Genomic DNA, 20,020 nt, shown 5'->3' with positions numbered 1-20,020 from the left:
ATTCTCCTGGCTTAGCACCCCCAGTAGCTGGTTTTATAGGCACGTGCCACCATGCCCGACTAATTTTTGTATTTTTAGTACAGATGGGGTTTTGCCATATTGGCCAGGCTGGCCTCGAACTCCTGACTTCAGGTGATCTGCCCGCCTTGGGCTCCCAGTGTTGGGATTACAGGCGTGAGCCACCACGCCTGGCCCAGACTCTTCTCAGCTTCTCGGCAGCATTTCTTCATCTAGGGGATGGGGCAGAACCCGCCCTGGAATGAGGATCTTCTGACCCACAGTCAGATTAGGGTCTTGAGATTCAGCTTCCTGAGGCCTAAACTGCCCCAACGGGATAACAAAAGGCTATAACCAGGGCTGTGTGAGTTATGAGGCAGGAGCTGTGGATGAAAACATACACATTTATTTCACGGTGAAGCTCACATAACATAGGTTAACAATCTTATCAACTACTCCAAAGTGGACGATTCAGTGGCATTTAGTGCACTGTGGACGGACGATTCAGTGGCATTTAGTGCACTGTGGATGGAAATGCAGGGGAGTTGATTGCCCTGCCACTCGCTCCGAGCCTCTGAGGGGTGACTGTCACACCCTTTGGCATTGAACTCTACATCCTTTGGATCTGTCGGCACCTTTCCAGCAATTCCTTGGGTCAAGCATGTGGGATTCACTTGCTCTTAAAATGAATGGTGAACTGTGCCTGGGCTGGTACAACTTGGTGCTGTGTGACCCCAGCCGTCCTCAGCCCCCCTTCTCACACCCCCACCTTGGCCAGTACCCACCTGGATTTCTCTCTGGTCCTCCAAGCTGCTGAGCTTGTCCCCTCCGCAGGGCCTCCAGCCCGGCATGCTCTTCCCTGGGAGCGCCGCGTGCTACTTCTTACAATTTTGGGTCTTGCTCAGATGATACCTCCTTGGGGCAGCCTTCCCCGACCACCCTCCCCAGGCACTCCCTGCCACAAATGTCCCCACTGCACTTACGCTGCGGGGAGTTCTCTATCCACTTCCTTGTTCACCCTCACTGGTCTCCCCAAGAAAGCTCCAGGAGGGAGGCGCTGGTTCTGTGTATTCACCTGTGCTGGGGCTGGCACTCCAGGCAGAGCTGTGGCGGAAGGAAGTAGCCCGAGACAGCCTGATTCCATCTTTTGGTTTCTGTGTGTTTCCTCCTCATAGACCTGCACCAGCGAACAGGGAACCCACAACCAGGGGCTGGACACTGAAATAAAAACAAAGTGAGACAGAAACTTCTGCTCCTGCACCGCGGCTGCCCCCGAGTGCTCAGTGGCGGGGCTGTGGCCGCCTGTGGTCGCGGTGCGGAACTTGCCTTGCAGGATGCTGTGCGGGGCAGCCTGGACCCCACCATGGAGGGTTAGCCTCCTGTCCCCGGCCCTCCAATGCCTGCACAGGGCGGGTTCTGCATGGCTGTCCAGGGGATGATGCAGGCGTCCAGATGCGGGAAACGGTGACTGGATGGAGCGACCGCTCTCCAGCCTTGTCCTAGCAGACAGCACCATCTGCTGGGCCCTAGGTTTGTGTCTACAACTGGATGGGCTCTAGGGTTCTGCCCAATCTAGCAATTCGAGGTGGCACATCTACACCAATATCCACCTGCTGTTTACCAGACGCCATGCCAGGCAGGTGGTCAGCAGCGTGGATGCAGCCACTTGCTCACGGCCTGCACTGAGCTGTGTGTGGAGAGGGACTTGCGGACCTGGGTGCTGCTTGTGGTGCAGGCCCAACCAGGCTCAGGGAGGGGCGTCTGCTGCTCTGAGGCCTCGGGGGGTGCCCACCCGCCCAATGGTCACTCACCACGTGCGGGGCAAATGCCCACCGCAGTGCTCACCTCCAGACAAACATCGCTGCCTTCCTGCAGCTCCGTTCCAGGCAGGGAGGCACAGATGAGACGTGGTGGGCAGATGAGGTTGTTTCAGGTTGTGTTAGACAGTGTGGAGGAAACCAACAGAGTGCCGTGGACAGTGCCCCGGGGGTGATGGGCAGATTAGGGACTGCACGCAGGAGTCAGTCACGGGAGGGGAATGGCACCACTGTCCCAGAAACAGCAAAAACGAGTCCAAGCGTGGCACTGATGGGACATCAGAGGAGACAAAAGATGGTGGCTGTTGGTGGTGCGGTGAGGGGAGGAGGCTGGGAGGGAGGTGGAAGCTTGGGCAGGGCCTGTTGGGCTTTGCATTCTATTGTAAGCACCATGGGAAGCTGTCGCCAGGCTTTAGGCAGCTCAATGACAGGATCCGATCGAGGCTTTCTGTGTTGCTAGCAAAGGAATTCAACATTCCTGACACGGGTGGATGGAGAGAAAAGTGATGGGGCTCTTTCCAGAGGTCAAGGTTAAGGGGACTCTCATGGATGGGATGCATCCTGGGACCAGCAAAGTGGGAAGTGGTCACCTCGCCCAAGCCTGTGGGGACCAGAGAGGGAGTGGTCCCCGGAGGCCCACAGAGTAGGGCCGAGGACAGGGGAGGACACAGGAGCACGAGGGGCTGCCGAGGGAGTAGGAGGTGCAGCCGTCCTCAGATCTGGCCTGCAGGGGTGGAGCAGGAAATGACAAACACCCACCTCTTCTCCTGGGGATGGTGGAACCTGGGGCACCACGTCCACGAGGTCCTCTTGGGGTGGAGGCAGACCTGGAGGGGCAGACACACTCTCAGCTTCCAGAAAACCTTGACTCCAAGAAGTCACACTGAGAGATACCCCTGTCGCTGGAGAGATCTCCTTTTCTGATATAACCACTTTATTCCCATATCTTTGGGGTGTTTGGGGAGGTGACTCAGTCCCTCCAAAGGGAATGAGCGTGAACTGGGAGGGTGTGTTGGACCCAGGAGACTTTCACTGTGATAACCACATCTCCCCTTGCCCTTTCAGCCTCCTTCAGTGGGACCCACTTCCCTTCCCTGCACCAAAAGGGGGGGGCTCATGAGTATTTTTAGATGAGGAACCTCTGCCAATGCAGTCCCAGGCAATGAGCTGCGCTCTCAGTGTAGCTTTCCACTTCACTCCCCTCTAAGCTGCACCCTGCTGTGGGCTGAGGCTTTAGCAGGGGCCGGACCAGGGTCCTCTGTCAGTGCCCTGCTCAGCCCTTCATAGGCTGGTTATGGTTTTGCTCCCCACAGCAGGCAATGCTGGCACCAGGGAAGAGGGGTAAAGAGACAGGGCTGGGCTTGTTTGGCAGGGCTGTGGTGCTTGTGTGGGCTGTGGTGGTTGTGTGGGCTGTGGTGGTTTGCAGGGCTGTGGTGGTTTGCAGGGCTGTGGTGCTTGTGTGGGTTGTGGTGCTTGTGTGGGTTGTGGGGGTTGTGAGGGCTGTGGTGGTTGGCAGGGCTGTGGTGCTTGCGTGGGCTGTGGTGGTTGTGTGGGCTGTGGTGGTTGGCTTTAGGTGTCAGCTTGGCTAGGCCATGGCACCCAATTATGTAAACACACATGAATCTCAGTGCTCCCGGGAAGGTATTCTGTGGACATGGTGGATGTGTCCCATCACCTGACTTTTAGTAAGGGCGAATGCCCTCCACAGCATGAGTGGGCCTCACCCAGTCAGCTGAAGGAAGGAGACATTCTGCCCCAAGACTTTAGCCTCAGCCTCAGCCTGGGTTTCCAGCCCGTTGGCCTGTCTGCAGATTTCAGACTTGAGAGCTTCTAATCACATGAGCCAATCCCAAAAAGAGATCTCCTATCTGGATCCACATCTACATTTATATACCCATATCCATACATATATCCATGAATACCTCCATATCCATACCTCCATCCATGTCCACACCTCCATCCACATCCATGCCTACATGTACATACATGTCTACGTCTGTATCCATGCATACATCCACATCTGTGCCTATGTCCACATCCATATCTACACCCCCATCCATATCTACACCCACGTCCATATCTACACCCACATCCACGCCTACACCCACATCCATATCTACACCCACATCCATATCTACACCCACATCCATATCTACACCCACATCCACATCTACACCCACATCCATATCTACACCTTCATCCATATCTACAACCACATCCATATCTACACCCACATCCATATCTACACCCTCATCCATATCTACACCCACATCCACGCCTACACCCACATCCATATCTACACCCACATCCATATCTACACCCTCATCCACATCTACACCCACATCCACGCCTACACCCACATCCATATCTACACCCTCATCCATATCTACACCCACATCCATATCTACACCCTCATCGATATCTACACCCACATCCACATCTACACCCGCATCCACGCCTACACCCACATCCATATCTACACCCTCATCCATATCTACACCCACATCCATATCTACACCCTCATCCATATCTACACCCACATCCACATCTACACCCACATCCATATCTATACCCACATCCATATCTACACCCACATCCACATCTACACCCTCATCCACATCTATACCCACATCCACATCTATACCCACATCCATATCTATACCCTCATCCATATCTACACCCACATCCACATCTACACCCACATCCATATCTACACCCACATCCATATCTATACTCACGTCCATGACTACACCTACATCCATATCTACACCCACATCCATATCTACACCCACATCCATATCTACACCCACATCCATATCTACACCCACATCCATATCTACACCCTCATCCATATCTACAACCACATCCATATCTACACCCACATCCATATCTACACCCTCATGAATATCTACACCCACATCCACACCTACACCCACATCCACATCTACACCCACATCCATATCTACACCCTCATCCACATCTACACCCACATCCACGCCTACACCCACATCCATATCTACACCCTCATACATATCTACACCCACATCCATATCTACACCCTCATCCATATCTACACCCACATCCACATCTACACCCACATCCATATCTACACCCACATCCATATCTACACCCTCATCCACATCTACACCCACATCCACGCCTACACCCACATCCATATCTACACCCTCATCCATATCTACACCCACATCCACATCTACACCCTCATCCACATCCACATCTATACCCACATCCACATCTATACCCACATCCATATCTACACCCACATCCATATCTACACCCACATCCACATCTACACCCTCATCCACATCTACACCCACATCCATATCTACACCCACATCCACATCTACACCCTCATCCACATCTACACCCTCATCCACATCTACACCCACATCCATATCTACACCCACATCCACATCTACACCCTCATCCACATCTACACCCACATCCATATCTACACCCACATCCACATCTACACCCTCATCCATATCTACACCCACATCCACATCTACACCCACATCCATATCTACACCCACATCCATATCTATACTCACGTCCCTGACTACACCTACATCCATATCTACACCCACATCCATATCTACACCCACATCCATATCTACACCCTCATCCACATCTACACCCACATCCACGCCTACACCCACATCCATATCTACACCCTCATCCATATCTACACCCACATCCATATCTACACCCTCATCCATATCTACACCCACATCCACATCTACACCCACATCCATATCTACACCCACATCCATATCTACACCCTCATCCACATCTACACCCACATCCACATCTACACCCACATCCACGCCTACACCCACATCCATATCTACACCCTCATCCACATCTACACCCACATCCACATCTACACCCACATCCATATCTACACCCACATCCATATCTACACCCTCATCCACATCTATACCCACATCCATGCCTACACCCACATCCATATCTACACCCTCATCCATATCTACACCCACATCCACATCTACACCCACATCCACATCTACACCCACATCCATATCTACACCCACATCCATATCTACACCCACATCCACATCTACACCCACATCCACATCTACACCCACATCCACATCTACACCCACATCCACATCTACACCCACATGCACATCTATACCCACATCCATATCTACACCCACATCCACATCTACACCCTCATCCACATCTACACCCACGTCCACATCTACACCCACATGCACATCTATACCCACATCCATATCTACACCCACATCCATATCTACACCCACATCCACATCTACACCCTCGTCCACATCTACACCCTCATCCACATCTACACCCACGTCCATGACTACACCCACGTCCATGACTACACCCACGTCCATATCTACACCCACGTCCATATGTACACCCACGTCCATATCTACACCCACGTCCATATCTACACCCACGTCCATGTCTACACCCACGTCCATATCTACACCCAGATCCATATCTACACACACATCCATATCTACACACACGTCCATATCTACACCCACATCCATGCCTACGTCCACATCCACATCTACACCCACATCCATATCTACACCCACATCCATATCTACACCCACATCCACATCTATACCCACATCCATGCCTACGTCCACTACACCCACATCCATATCTATACCCACATCCATATCTACACCCACATCCATATCTATACTCACGTCCATATCTATACTCACGTCCATATCTATACTCACGTCCATATCTACACCCACGTCCATATCTACACCCACATCCATATCTATACTCACGTCCATATCTATACTCACGTCCATATCTATACTCACGTCCATATCTATACTCACGTCCATATCTATACTCACGTCCACATCTACACCCACGTCCACATCTACACCCACGTCCACATCTACACCCACGTCCACGCCTACACCCACATCCACGCCTACACCCACATCCACGCCTACACCCACATCCACGCCTGCACCCACATCCACATCTACATCCACATCCACATCTACACCCCCATCCACATCTACACCCACATCCATATCTACACCCACATCCATATCTACACCCACATCCATATCTACACCCACATCCATATCTACACCCACATCCATATCTACACCTACATCCACATCTACACCCACATCCACATCTACACCCACATCCACATCTACACCCACATCCACATCTACACCCACATCCATATCTACACCCACATCCATATCTACACCCACGTCCATATCTACACCCACATCCACGCCTACGTCCACATCCACATCTACACCCACATCCATATCTACACCCACATCCATATCTACACCCACATCCATATCTACACCCACGTCCATATCTATACTCACGTCCATATCTATACTCACGTCCATATCTACACTCACGTCCACATCTACACCCACGTCCACGCCTACACCCACATCCACGCCTACACCCACATCCACATCTACACCCACATCCACATCTACATCCACATCCACATCTACACCCACATCCACGCCTGCACCCACATCCACGCCTGCACCCACATCCACATCTACACCCACATCCACATCTACATCCACATCCACATCTACACCCACATCCATATCTACACCTACATCCATATCTACACCCACATCCATATCTCACGCTTATCCATACCTCTGTCCACATCCGTGCCTATATCTGTATCCATATCTACAGCCACATCCATATCTACAGCCACATCCATATCTACACCCTCATCATGTCTACACCCACATCCATTTCCAAGTCCGTGTCTATATCTATACCCATAGCCACCTCTGTATCTATACCCATATCCATTTCCATATCTGTATCTATATTCATAGCCATATCTGTGTCTATACCTATATGTACCTCCATACCTATATTCATATCTACATCCAAATTTATTTCCATAGCCACATCTGTATCTATATCTGTATTCATATCCATATCTGTATCTATACCCATATCTATGTCCACATCCATTTCTATATCCATATCTATGCCTAAATCTGTACCCATATCTGTATCCATATCCATCTAGATCCATATTCCTATCTGTATCTATACCCATATTCATGTCCATATCCATACCTCTCTCTATATCAATATCCATATCCATTTTCATCCATTCCCGTGCTCATGTCCACTTCCATATTCACCCATGTCCTGTTACTCTGCTTCCCTGGGGACCCCTGGCTGAAACAGGAGGCTTCTATTGAACTCACTAGATGTGGCAAATTAAGAAAGGTTTCTCTTGTTCTGGGGTCTTAGGTGACCCCTGCTGGTCCCCTCTGTCGGTGATTTCCTTGACCCTGGGGTGCTGCCCTCTCTGCAGCGTCAGCCTCTACTGGTTCTTGAAGAGAAGCAGCAGGCCAGCCCCATCCCTCTGGATTTATACGTGGGGGCAGATGTCTCGGTCATGGGTCTCTCAGGTGCTAGCATCACAGCATGGAGTTATCTGAGTTGTCATCTCAGAGCAGGAACTCATCACCAAGGAGAGAGTGCCAAGCCATGCATGAGGAATCCACTGCCATGATCCAACACCTCCCGTCAGGCCCCACCTCCAACACTGGGGACCACATTTCAACATGAGATTTGGAGGGGACACACATCCAAACCACATCACCACACAGTTGTGGTGATAAGATATAAAATCTGTCATGGCAAAGGCAAAAAATAAAAAGAAATGAAGTTGAGTGTAACAATCAGTGGTAAGTGGCAGTTATAACTGCTGTGTCTTCTGTCTCATAGTGGAACACCGAGGCATGGGGCAGCTTCCCATCACCTTACCTTTGATGATGGTACCTCTTAGCTTTCTTCTTGGGGCCTCCGTCTCTCCATTTGTAAGCAGAATATGGGATTTGCTAGTTCCTGCGGTCCTCCCAGGGTGACATGCTAGGCTGCTGACTGGAATCGCGGAGGGGCCAGAGCAGACCGTCCCTAGAAGGGCCCGCCCAAGTAGGAAACGACAGCCTCCCTGCCTTGTCATCTCCTCCTCCAGAGTGGACGTATGGAGACTTCACTGCACATGTGGGGATTGTGCTTGTTGACCTCGTAGTTCCCTCTGAAGAGGGCATTTGAGTCTCAATAGAGGCCCCGTTGCTGCCCAGGGAAATAAGAAATCCTATAACATCCACAGCTTATATGGCCTTAAAAACTCAAAGAAGAGCTGGGTGCAGTGGCTCACTCCTGTAATCCCAGCACTTTGGGAGGCCAAGATGGGCGGATCACAAGGTCAAGAGATTGAGACCAGCCTGACCAACATGGTGAAACCCCATCTCTACTAAAAGTACAAAAATTAGTTGAGCGTGGTGGTGGATGCCTGTAGTCCCAGCTACTCAGGAGGCTGAGGCAGGAGAATTGCTTGAACCCGGAAGGCAGAGGTTGCAGTGAGCTGAGATCGCGTGACTGCACTCCAGCCTGGCAACAGAGCAAGACTCCATCTCAAAAACAAAAACAAAAACAAAACAAAAACACACACAAAAAAAACACCAAAAACAAAGACAAAAGAAACCCCCAAAAAACTCAAGTCCATATGTTTAAATATTTGACAACCATTGCCCTTTTGGGGGATTCGAAGGGAGCAGGAGGTCTTCAGGGCTGCTGAGGCAGAATTGGCACCATTTACTCAAAGCTTATTGCTTTCTGAGCTCTTGTCTGTTAAATGTCCCTGGACAGTCCTAGCCAATGAAAGTCATCTTAGTTTGCTTCAATTTTCCTGTCTCTGTTCATTGATGACCAAATGAACTATTTTGGGGAGAGAGAAATTGCCTTTCCTGGTGAATAACAAGTTAGTAGATCATTGGAGGCCAATCCAAGGCCCATTAGGAACAAATCCAGCCTTTGCAAGGATTATTTCAAAACCTGGCATTTCCGTCGAAAAATCAAACTGTGCTTGCTGTTGACCTGACCATGTGTGTTGAGACCACAGTCCTCCATCTTACTTGGGTCATGTCGACTCATACATCGGTAGTTTGGAACCCACTTTGTCCATGGAAATGGTGGTGTTGGTGGAAAATAAAGCATGGATAATTAAAAACAAAACTTCTGAAGTTACTGTCTGATTTTTTTTTTTTTTTTTGAGACAGAGTCTTGCTCTGTCGCCCAGGCTGGAGTGCAGTGGCGCGATCTCGGCTCACTGCAAGCTCTGCCTCCCGGGTTCACGCCATTTTACCGCCTCAGCCTCCGGAGTAGCTGGGACTACAGGCGCCCACCACCACACCCGGCTAATTTTTTAAAAAATTTTTTTGTATTTTTAGTAGAGACAGGGTTTCACCATGTTAGCCATGATGATCTCCATCTCCCAACCTCGTGATCCACCTATCTTGGCCTCCCAAAGTGCTGGGATTACAGGTGTGAGACACTGTGCCTGGCCTACTGTCTGATTTTTAATTTACCTTTGAGCCAACTTTTAAAATCAGTCTCCCTAATAAATGAGGGAGGTTGAGGGGTGAAAAGGAGGAAGACATCCCAGCAGCAGGCTAGGTGCCAGAAGGAAGCTGTCCTGGGGTTAAATGCTGGCCAAGGCTATTACTGAAATGGGTAGCTCACATTCAGATGATGGAATCTGGCTGCATTTAGTGAGCTCTTGCATGTGTATATTTTTATGCCATATACTGGACTTTCTTAAACTCAAGGTATTTGATGCACTTCATGTAGTGGTTCTGAGCAGTGAGGCTGCAGCTAGACTGCTGTCATTTAAATTCAGTGTCTGCCACTCACTAGCTGTGTGGCCTAGCGCTGGGCTTGGGGTGAGGGGAGTGAGGTGCCAGGGGCAGTGCACGTGCAGGCAGACCCCTGAGCAGGGTGCCTTCTTAAATTCCGGGCCCCAGGCGCTTCACTTGCCTCGTCACAGTCCCAGCCCTGGAGTGACCCGGAGCCTTGTTTAGCTCTATACCTCAGTCTCTTCATCTGTGAAAGGGGGGTGACCGTGACACCCACCCCATAGTGTTGCATTGTTGGGGATAGCTGAATTAAAAGACTGGAGGTATTTAGGATGGCTCCTGGCACACGGCAGGCGCTGGGCGAGCATCAGCTGTCACTCAACACACACCAAGGATACTTTCTCAAGGGCAGGAAGCAGGGGACCTTGAAGCTTTTCCTTCTGGTGGAAGCAGGGGACCGTGAAGCTTTTCCTTCTGGTGGTCCTGGAGTTTCCATGCATGTGCTACTTGGAAGCCACTGACTTTCAACATCAAGCTCCTGCTGCACCCATTTTCTGGGGCTGGCCTGGTGCTTGGGAGCCTCATTCTTGCCTTGCCAGGGTCTCCCTGCTGGACTGGCCACTGGTAGGCTAGAGGAGGCTGCAAGGATGAGTGGAAGGGAGGACCTGTTGCCCTGCTTCCCTCTGGTTCCTGCTTTACTTCCTGTTTCTGCCTCATTTCCTGCTCCTGCTTTCCTTTCTGTTCCTGCCTCACTTCCTGCTTCTGCTTTACTTCCTATTCCTGCCTCTTTCTGGCTCCTGCTTTACTTCCTTTTCCCCCTTTAGTTTCTGCTCCTGCTTTACTTCCTGTTCCTGTTGTGCTTGCTGCTCTGCTTTCCTTTCCCGCTTTACTTCCTGCTCCTTTGCCTCCTGCTCCTGCCTCACTTCCTGTTCATTCACTTCCTGCTTCTGGTTTACTTCCTGTTCCTGCCTCACTTCCTGCTCATTTGGTTCCTGCTTCTGCTGCTTGTTCCTGCCTCACTTCCTGCTCCTGCTTTACTTCCTGCTCCTTTGCTTCCTGTTCCTGCTTCACTTCTGATTCCTACTTTGCTTCCTGCTTCTGCTTGGCTTCCAGTCTCGCCCTTCAGCTCCCACTCCTCATCCTGCTCCTGCCACTGCTGCCCCACAGCATGACTTCCTGTTGGTGGCAGGTGGGCTTGACCTTAGGACTTTAGCACCCAGAATGGGGAAATGGGCAGGAGAAAGGGGTCTCCTAGAAAGGCAGAAGGCGGGGACTCTGTGGCTGTGGGAATGTGGGGATGCCAGGAGCCTCCTACCCTGCTGGTGGGAGTGAAAAATGGTGCAGCCACTTTGGAAAACTATTTGGCAGCTTCTTAAAGAGTTCAACAGAGTCTTACCATGTGACCCAGCAGTTCTCCTCCTAAGTATTAAACTAGGAGAATGAAAAACCTACCTTCACACAAAGGCTTTCTACAGATGTTCCTCATAGCGTTATTCCTAATTACTATAGAAACTTCAAACAGCCTGAATGCCCATCCGCAGGTGCCCACCTGAGCAAGTGTGGCCCATGCGCCCGGGGACTCACTGCCCCGCTGTCAGAGGGGATGCGCTGCAGCTTCATGCCACAGCAGGCATGGCCTCCGAAATAGTGCCTGACATGGAAGAAGCCGGATGACACTGCAAGACTTCATGGATAGGAAATTTCTGGGAGAGGCAAAACGGTAGAGACAAAAAGTAGATCTGTGGTTCCCTGAGGATGCGGGTGGGGATTGACTGCCAGGGGTACAGTGAAGCTTTCTGGACTGATGTGGCTGTCTTAGAACTGGATTTTGGTGATGGTTGCTTAATTATACGTTTACTAAAAGCCATCCAATGCCATCTTTACCATGGATCAACTGTATATTCATTATAATCCTATAAAGCTGCTTTTAATAAAATCATTGTCCGAATATTTAAGGTGGTGGATATCCCAGTTATACTGATTTGATCTTTATAAATGATATGAATGAAATGATCACATGAACCCCCCACATATGTACACCTGTTATGTATCAGTTAAAAAAAAATAAAAATAAACAGTGCCTGGCCAACATGGTGAAACCCCGTCTCTACTAAAAATACAAAAATTGGCTGGGTGTGGTGGCACATGCCTGTAATCCCAGCTATTTGGGAGGCTGAGGCAGGAGAATTGCTTGAACCCAGGAGTTGTAGGTTGCAGTGAGCCGAGAATGCACCACTGCACTCCAGCCTGGGGGTCAGAGCAAGACTCCCTCTCAAAGAAAAAAACAAAAAACGAATAAAAAGCAGTGATTGTCCCCTTCTCCGTGCAGGACTTGGGACCGGGACCTGCCCTCTCACGGGCATTTGGGGCGTTCTCTGTGTTCGCTCCTGCAGGCCTGCAGAGCATGGGGTGAGCAGCAGAGAGCGCTCTGCCACAGCTCCCAGGAGAAGCTCGCGCCCAGCTGTGGATGCGGCTGCTTTGTCTCTGTGGCAATTGTTTTCTTAAAAACCTTGGGTCAGTAGAATCTGTGTCAATCAAATCCCATTTTCTCCTTGACCTATGTGACCCCTTAAGAGCTGTGTAAGGTGCTGCTGAAGAGCGGCCTCGGGGACTTAAGGCCTGGAAATCCAGCATCTGCACACAATGGCACCTGTAGGGCGTTGCTCTGGGGCATCCCTGCCTAGAGTGCTTTTGTGAGATGGAGACCATTCAGGCCCCGTGGAGGATCCCAGACAGCAGGGGGCTCTGGTGGTCCATGGGTGGGATGAGCCCACCAGCCTGTGCTTTCCTGCACAAGGGCCTCCTGAGGGGAGGACTCCAGGGAGTTTCCCACAATGCCCAGCAGCTCTGAGTAATCCTCCTGGGATGGGAGAGAGGGAGCACATGGAAGAGAATTCGTAGGTGACCGTGGCAGGGACAAACGGCTCAGCAGGTGGCTTGTCCCGAAGTGCTGTGGGAGTCTGAGCTCTGGTGGAATCCCAAGATTAAAAAACAATCAATAATAAGAAGAAAACAGGCTGGGCGCGGTGGCTCAGGCCTGTAATCCCATCACTTTGGGAGGCCGAGGCGGACAGATCACCTGAGGTCAGAAGTTCAAGACCAGCCTGGCTAACATGGGGAAACCCCATCTCTACTAAAAATACAAAAATTAGCTGGGTGTGGTGGCACACACCTGTAATCCCAGCTACTCAGGAGGCTGAGGTAGGAGAATCGCTTGAACCCGGGAGGTGGAGGTTGCAGTGAGCCGAGATCGAGTCACTGCACTCCAGCCTGGGAGACAGAGCGAGTCTCCGTCTCAAAATAAAAAATAAATAAATAAATAAAAGCAAACCCACTGTGCTAAAGGAATGTAACAATGCCCTGACAGTCATCTCGCTAAGCCTCTCTTGATAAGATGAGGCTGGCCAGGCAGTGAAAGGGTTTAGTCCTGGCTGGAACGCGACTGTGTCTACATGAAATGGGGGTTATTTTATCCTCAGGCTGCTGCGGCATCCACATGCCTGCTCTGAGGCGGCGGGACACGGTTCAGTGACCAGCTGAACTGAGGGTGGGGTGGGAGGACTGAAGGTTTGGAAGCTGTGAGGATAATGATGCCACTGGCTTTGATCTTGTTAAATGTGAGATGCTGCTCAGACACACTGGGGTGAGGTCTGTGGCCAGCTTTCACTATGGGTGTAGACAGAGAAGGGGTTTGAGTTGGAGACAGACGGGAAAGTTATCAGGGGGAAGTGACGGCCGACCACCTGAGAGTGGTTTCACTTCCTGGAGGATGCACATTTACATATATTAAAAAAAGAGCTGAGTGCCAGACCCTGTAAAAACAATCTGAAAATCAGTCAAAGAAGACAGATCTAGCTGAAAAGACGGAGAAATCCACGTGGCCAGAGTAAATAAATGAAACAATGCAATGAAAGCAGCTCTTCTCATCAACAATTTTTATGGCAATTTTGAAACATCTAAGAAGGGGGAAAGAATTGTTCTGTAATACAGACGAACCACCATCTGGATTCTGCAGTTAGCATTTAGCAGCATCCATCATCTCACCATCACTCTCTCCATCATGGAATCTGTCGTAGTATTCTTTAACCAAAAGCAGCTTTTAAAATTCTGAAATTGAATTATAGACTCAATTCTAACTTTCAATTACACAATTGAAAGTTATGTCGGCATCCTAAAGTCCCTTCCACTCCATAGGGTAATATTTAGATCAAATCTTCCTAATGGTAAATGTCCTAGAAGCCAGTGCTGCTCACAAATAAAGAATCTCATTTCAAGAGAGCAACTGTGAACTCAGGGTAACGAAATCTGTCCAAATACACAGGTGATTGAAAAAGCGTGCCAACCTTTCATTGTATGAACGGAGAATACCTTGGGCCTCTTCAAGCTGGGACCATGCAGGGCAAACCTGCCTCCCATTCTATTCAAAGTCACCCCCCTCTGCTCAGAGATAGATGTATATTCTGATTGCCTCTTTTGGAAAGACTTATCAGAAACTCAAAAGAATGCAACCATCTGTCTCTCACCTACCTGTCACCTGGAAGCCCCCAGTGTAGGGGACTTGCTTTGAGTTGTCCCCACCTTTCTCTACAGAACCAATGTACTTCTTACATATATTGATTGGCATCTCATGTGTCCCTAAAATGTATAAAGCCAAGCTGTGCCCCAACCACCTTGGGCATGTGTCATCAGGACCTCCTGAGGCTGGGGCATGGGTGGGTCCTCAACCTTGGCAAAATAAACTTTCTAAATTAACTGAGATCTGTCTCAAATTTTCAGGGTTCACAGTTAAACATGGGACGATCGAGGTAGCCAATACTCGTGTGTGCAAGGCACTGTTCTCAGCGCCGTTCACGGATTCCCTTATTTCAGGCTCATACAAACCTACGCAAACCAAAAATAAAATTCTAAGGCCCCCAACCATCTGAATGGGCCCTTCCTCTCGCCTAAGGGCATTCCAAATTGAACCTGAAAAACTAGTTCAGGGCATGATGGAAAGCGCAGGTCAGTCGTGCCTCATTTTCCTATCCTACCTTTTTTTTTCTGAGATGTAGTCTTGCTCTGTCACCCAGGCTGGTGCAATCTAGACTCACTGCAACCTCTGCCTCCTGGGTTCAAGTGATTCATGTGGCCTCAGCCTCCCAGGTAGCTGGGATTACAGGTGTGCACCACCATGCCCAGCTAAATTTTGTATTTTTAGTAGAGATGGGGTTTCACCATGTTGACTAGGATGGTGTTGAACTCCTGACCTCAAGTGATCCTCCTGCCTCAGCCTCCTAAAGTGCTGCGATTACAGGCGTGAGCCACTGCGCCTGGCCTTCCTCTCCTTCCTTTTGGAACTCAGGAAAAGCTGATAAGCATTTAACATCAACGCAGACCCTAAGTCTGAAAAGAAACATTTACAGTATATTTTCTCTGAAGTCTGCTACCTGGAGGCCTCATCGGCATCATGAAACCTTGCTCTCCACAACCCCTTATTGTAACCCAGACATTTATTTCTATTGATAGTAATGCTTTCAACCTGTGAACCTAGAACATTTGAGAGAGGTCTCAGTTACTATTTAGAAAGTTTATTTTGCCAAGGTTGAAGACACACACCCATGACCCAGCCTCAGGAAGTCCTGATGACATGTGCCCAAGGTGGTTGGGCACAGGTTGGTTTTACACATTTTAGGGAGACATGAGACATCAATCAATATATGTAGGAAGTACACTGGTTCGGTCTGGAAAGGCGGGACAACTGGAAGCAAAGGCAGGAAGACTCGAAGCTGGGAGGGACTTCCAGGTCACTGGTAGGTGAGACACAAATGGTTGTATTCTTTTGAGTTTCTGAGGAGCTTTGCCAATGGAGGCAGATCAGATATGCGTCTATCTCAGTGAGCAGAGGGATGACTTTGAATAGAATGGGAGACAGATTTGCCCTCAGCAGTTCCTAGCTTGAGTTTTCTTTAGTGATTTTGGGGGCCCAAGATATTTTCCTTTCACAAACCAACTGCTAATCAGAAAATTTTAAATTTACATTTGACCTGGAAGCCCCACCCCTGCTTTGAGTTGTCCCACCCTTGCAGATGGAACCAATGTAAATCTTACATGTACTTGGTGGAGGTCTTGTGTCTCCCTTAATATGCATAAAAGTAGGCTGTGCCCCCACCACCTGGGGCACTGGTTCTCAGCACCCCCTGAGGGCTGTGTCACGGGTCATGGTCATTCATATTTGGCTCAGAATAAGCTTCGAATATTTTACAGAGTCCGACTCTTCGTTGATACCTGTGGGGCATCAGCACTCTCATCATTCCGTTTTATGGATGAAGAAACTGAGGCCCAGAGAGTTTAGGTGAGCTGCCCAGGGTCCCACAGCTGGTCAGGGGCCATGCTGGGATTTCACCAGAGCCCAGATCTCTGGCACCTGTCAGCACACCATGCTGCCTCCCAGACAAAGCAAAGAGGTGCCATTTTAAACCCTCCAAGTTAGCCGCAATCCGTAAAAAAGGATGATGCTTCCTGTTGGCAGGGATGCAGCGAGAGAGGCCTGCCCACGGGAATGTAAATCAGTACATCCCGGAAGGCTGTTTGGCAACATGACTCAAGAGCCATGAAATGCGTGTGTCGATTGATCCAGGCATTTTGTTCCCAGGAATAAATTGCCATGAAACAATGCAAGAGGTGGAGCCAATGTCCTATCCAGGGGTATTCGCCGGAGAATTTGACGAGTGAGGCACCAAGCAGCAGAAGATGCTTATCGTATACATTATGAAATGCTCCTGTAATAGTAATGTTCACAGGTCACGATTTAAAGAAAAATTTATATGGTGAGAAAGTGTTTACTCTGTAGAACACATCAGGTTACAAAACAGAATTTAGGAAAACAAAATAAAATCACAACCGTCTTCATCTACTGTTATATGTGTATACAAATACACATAATTATAATGTATGTATAGTCCATAAAATAATAACATAAAATACATTGGAAAGGTAGGTACCAAAAATACCAGCAATGGTTATTTCAAAGAAGGGCTTTTTGGGGTGGACTTGACATTTTGCTTTGGGCTTTTTTGTGTCTTCTGCAAGGGGCATGCATTACTGTATTACCTTAGGAATCTGAATGCCATCCTTCCATTCTCATAGTGGTAGTTACAGAAGAGACTGCAGTCAGCTCAAAGGCTTCCCTTTTTTATTCCGGGTGCAGAGGCTTCGAGGGAGAGGGAAAGCTGTCAGTAGGTGGCGCCAGAGGGTGGCAGTTGTCTCAGGCTGCGTCAGGGCTGGTGCGAGCCAGCCTGGCCTTAAAGTGAAGCCCCTGGTTCTCTGCCATCCCATGTGCAACCGGTGATTTTGCAATTTCTGCATCTGTGTGGGGCCTGGCTCCCCTGTGGCTGGAGGCCTGCATGGAGCAGGGGGCATGCCAAGCTAGACAGTGACAAATTACTACCATCAAGGGCACCTAAGCACACCTTGGGCTCTATAGAGCACAGCCAGAGCCAAGATGCTGCCCTTAGAAATCAGATAATCTCAGGCGGGTGTGAAGCAAAGTGAAAACAGGAAAATGCAAGGGGCGGAGAAGCTGTCGGTGGAGAGAGAAACAGTGGAGAGTTCTGCCAAGAATCTTATGCAGCTTTTTCCTCTGAGGGGACAGAGAGGCTGGGAGAGTGGAGAGCTGACCCTGTTGGTCTAGACCCTTTCCTATGGAGGGAGCAGGAGTGAAAATAGCAACCCTGAGGACACGGATACTTTAGGTCAGTGTAGTAGTTGAGAGACCTTGACCTGGACATAGAAGCCAGAGATGTATGGGTTCAGGCTCTCAGAAAAAATGGAGTCAGTTTCTCCCTCCATTAATGAGAATAGATAAACCCAGCTCAGCTAAATTCTTTTTTTTTTTTTTCTGTTGCCAGGCTGGAGTGCAGTGGCACGATCTCAGCTCACTGCAACCTCTGCCTCCCAGGTTCAAGCAATTCCCCTGCCTCAGCCTCCCGAGTAGCTGGGAGTACAGGCACGCGGCACCACACCCCACTAATTTTTGTATTTTAGTAGAGACAGTGTTTCACCCTGTTGGCCAGGATGGTCTCCATCTCCTGACTTCATGATCTGCCTGCCTCAGCCTCCCAAAGTGCTGGGACTACAGGTGTGAGCCACTGTGCCCGGCCAGCTCAGCTAAATTCCAAAAGTGTTTATTGACTACCTTGGAAATGATCATAATGATGATAATAGTAATTACAATTGCCACCAACATTTATCAAACCCTTACTGTGTTAAGTACTTAACATGGGTTATTGCATTTAAGCCCCACCATGGTCCACCAGGTGGATATGACTGCCGTCATCCCCGAATTACACATGAGGGCACTGAAGCTTAAAGAGGTGAAACAACTTTTCCAAGGTCACCCGTGGCTAGGTCTTACTGCACACTTAATAGGAGCCAAGGAGAGTGAGTCAGGATAGGGCAGGTCATGCTGCTGTAACAAACACATTGAAAACCTCAGTGGTTGAAAAATATGTTTATTTCTCAATCATGTTATATGTCCATTATATGTCGTCAAGAGGGCTCTGCTTGTTGTAGTTCCTAGGGGTCTGGGTGGAAGGAAGCTCCATCTGAAAGCATTTTTCCATGTGGGTAGAGACAAGGAAAAGATCATGGTAAACCACACGTGGACTCCTAGAGCGCCTCACCTGAAGTGACATGCACACCAATGACTGCTCACAGTGCGTTGGCCGGAGCAGGTCCCATGGCTCTGCTTCAGTCAGTAGAGGGGGATGGGCATGAATATGTTCCTCTTGCAAGAAAGGGAACCAAGTATCTGGTTTCCTTATTCTCCATAGCAGGGGTCCCCACTCTGGCCACAGAGTGGTGCCATTAGGAACCGCACCACACGGCAGGAGGTGAGTGGTGGACGAGCATGACCACCTGAGCTCCGCCCCCTGTCAGGCCAGCAGGAGCATTAGATTCTCACAGCAGCTCAAACCCTGTTGTGAACTGTGCATGTGAGGGATCTAGGTTGCCTGCTCCTTAGGAGAATCCAGTGCCTGATGATCTGAGGTGGAACCCTCCCCACCTCGGTCTGTGGGAAAAACTGTCTTCCACAAAACCGGTCTCTGGTGCCAAAAGTTTGGGGACGGCTGCTCTATGGCTCCTATTAACGTGCATTTGTTTGGAAAATGTGCATTATTTTATTTGATTTTACAACACACTGTGTCAGGCGTTATTATTATTTTTGTTTTATGCAAGAGAAAACAGAGTTTCTGTAGCACACCCTGGCTCACACAGCTACTAAGTGGAGCGTGTATGATTCAACCTTAGCTCTGTTCCAGTCTCAAAGCCCAGGTCTTCAAAAACAGTTACATCCCACGGCGGGGAGGGGGTCTCAGTAGATACGTTCCAGGAAGAGTACGCTTCTTGGTTTATAAAATAAGATTTGATATTAAAGATTTTGTATTTAAATATTGCATTTAAATATTCGTATATATTTAAATACAATTTAAACATGACATTTAAATATTTATGTATATT

At 49.3% G+C, this 20,020-nt stretch overlaps 1 long non-coding RNA gene across 1 annotated transcript; it reads right to left on the bottom strand.

Annotated features, from left to right (window-relative positions):
- Window positions 1-798: 798 nt before the first annotated feature.
- LOC129525798 (uncharacterized) lies at window positions 799-2,643 on the bottom strand. The gene is made up of 3 exons (XR_008670277.2): window positions 2,574-2,643; window positions 1,843-2,082; window positions 799-1,215 (listed from the first exon to the last, which is right to left on the bottom strand). It is a non-coding gene; the product is annotated as an uncharacterized lncRNA (long non-coding RNA).
- Window positions 2,644-20,020: the final 17,377 nt, after the last annotated feature.

This window comes from Gorilla gorilla, chromosome 10 (genome assembly GCF_029281585.2).
Source record: "Gorilla gorilla gorilla isolate KB3781 chromosome 10, NHGRI_mGorGor1-v2.1_pri, whole genome shotgun sequence".
NCBI lineage: Eukaryota > Metazoa > Chordata > Mammalia > Primates > Hominidae > Gorilla > Gorilla gorilla.
Note: the sequence above shows the minus strand (reverse complement) of the source record. Positions and strands in the feature narration are given on the sequence as shown.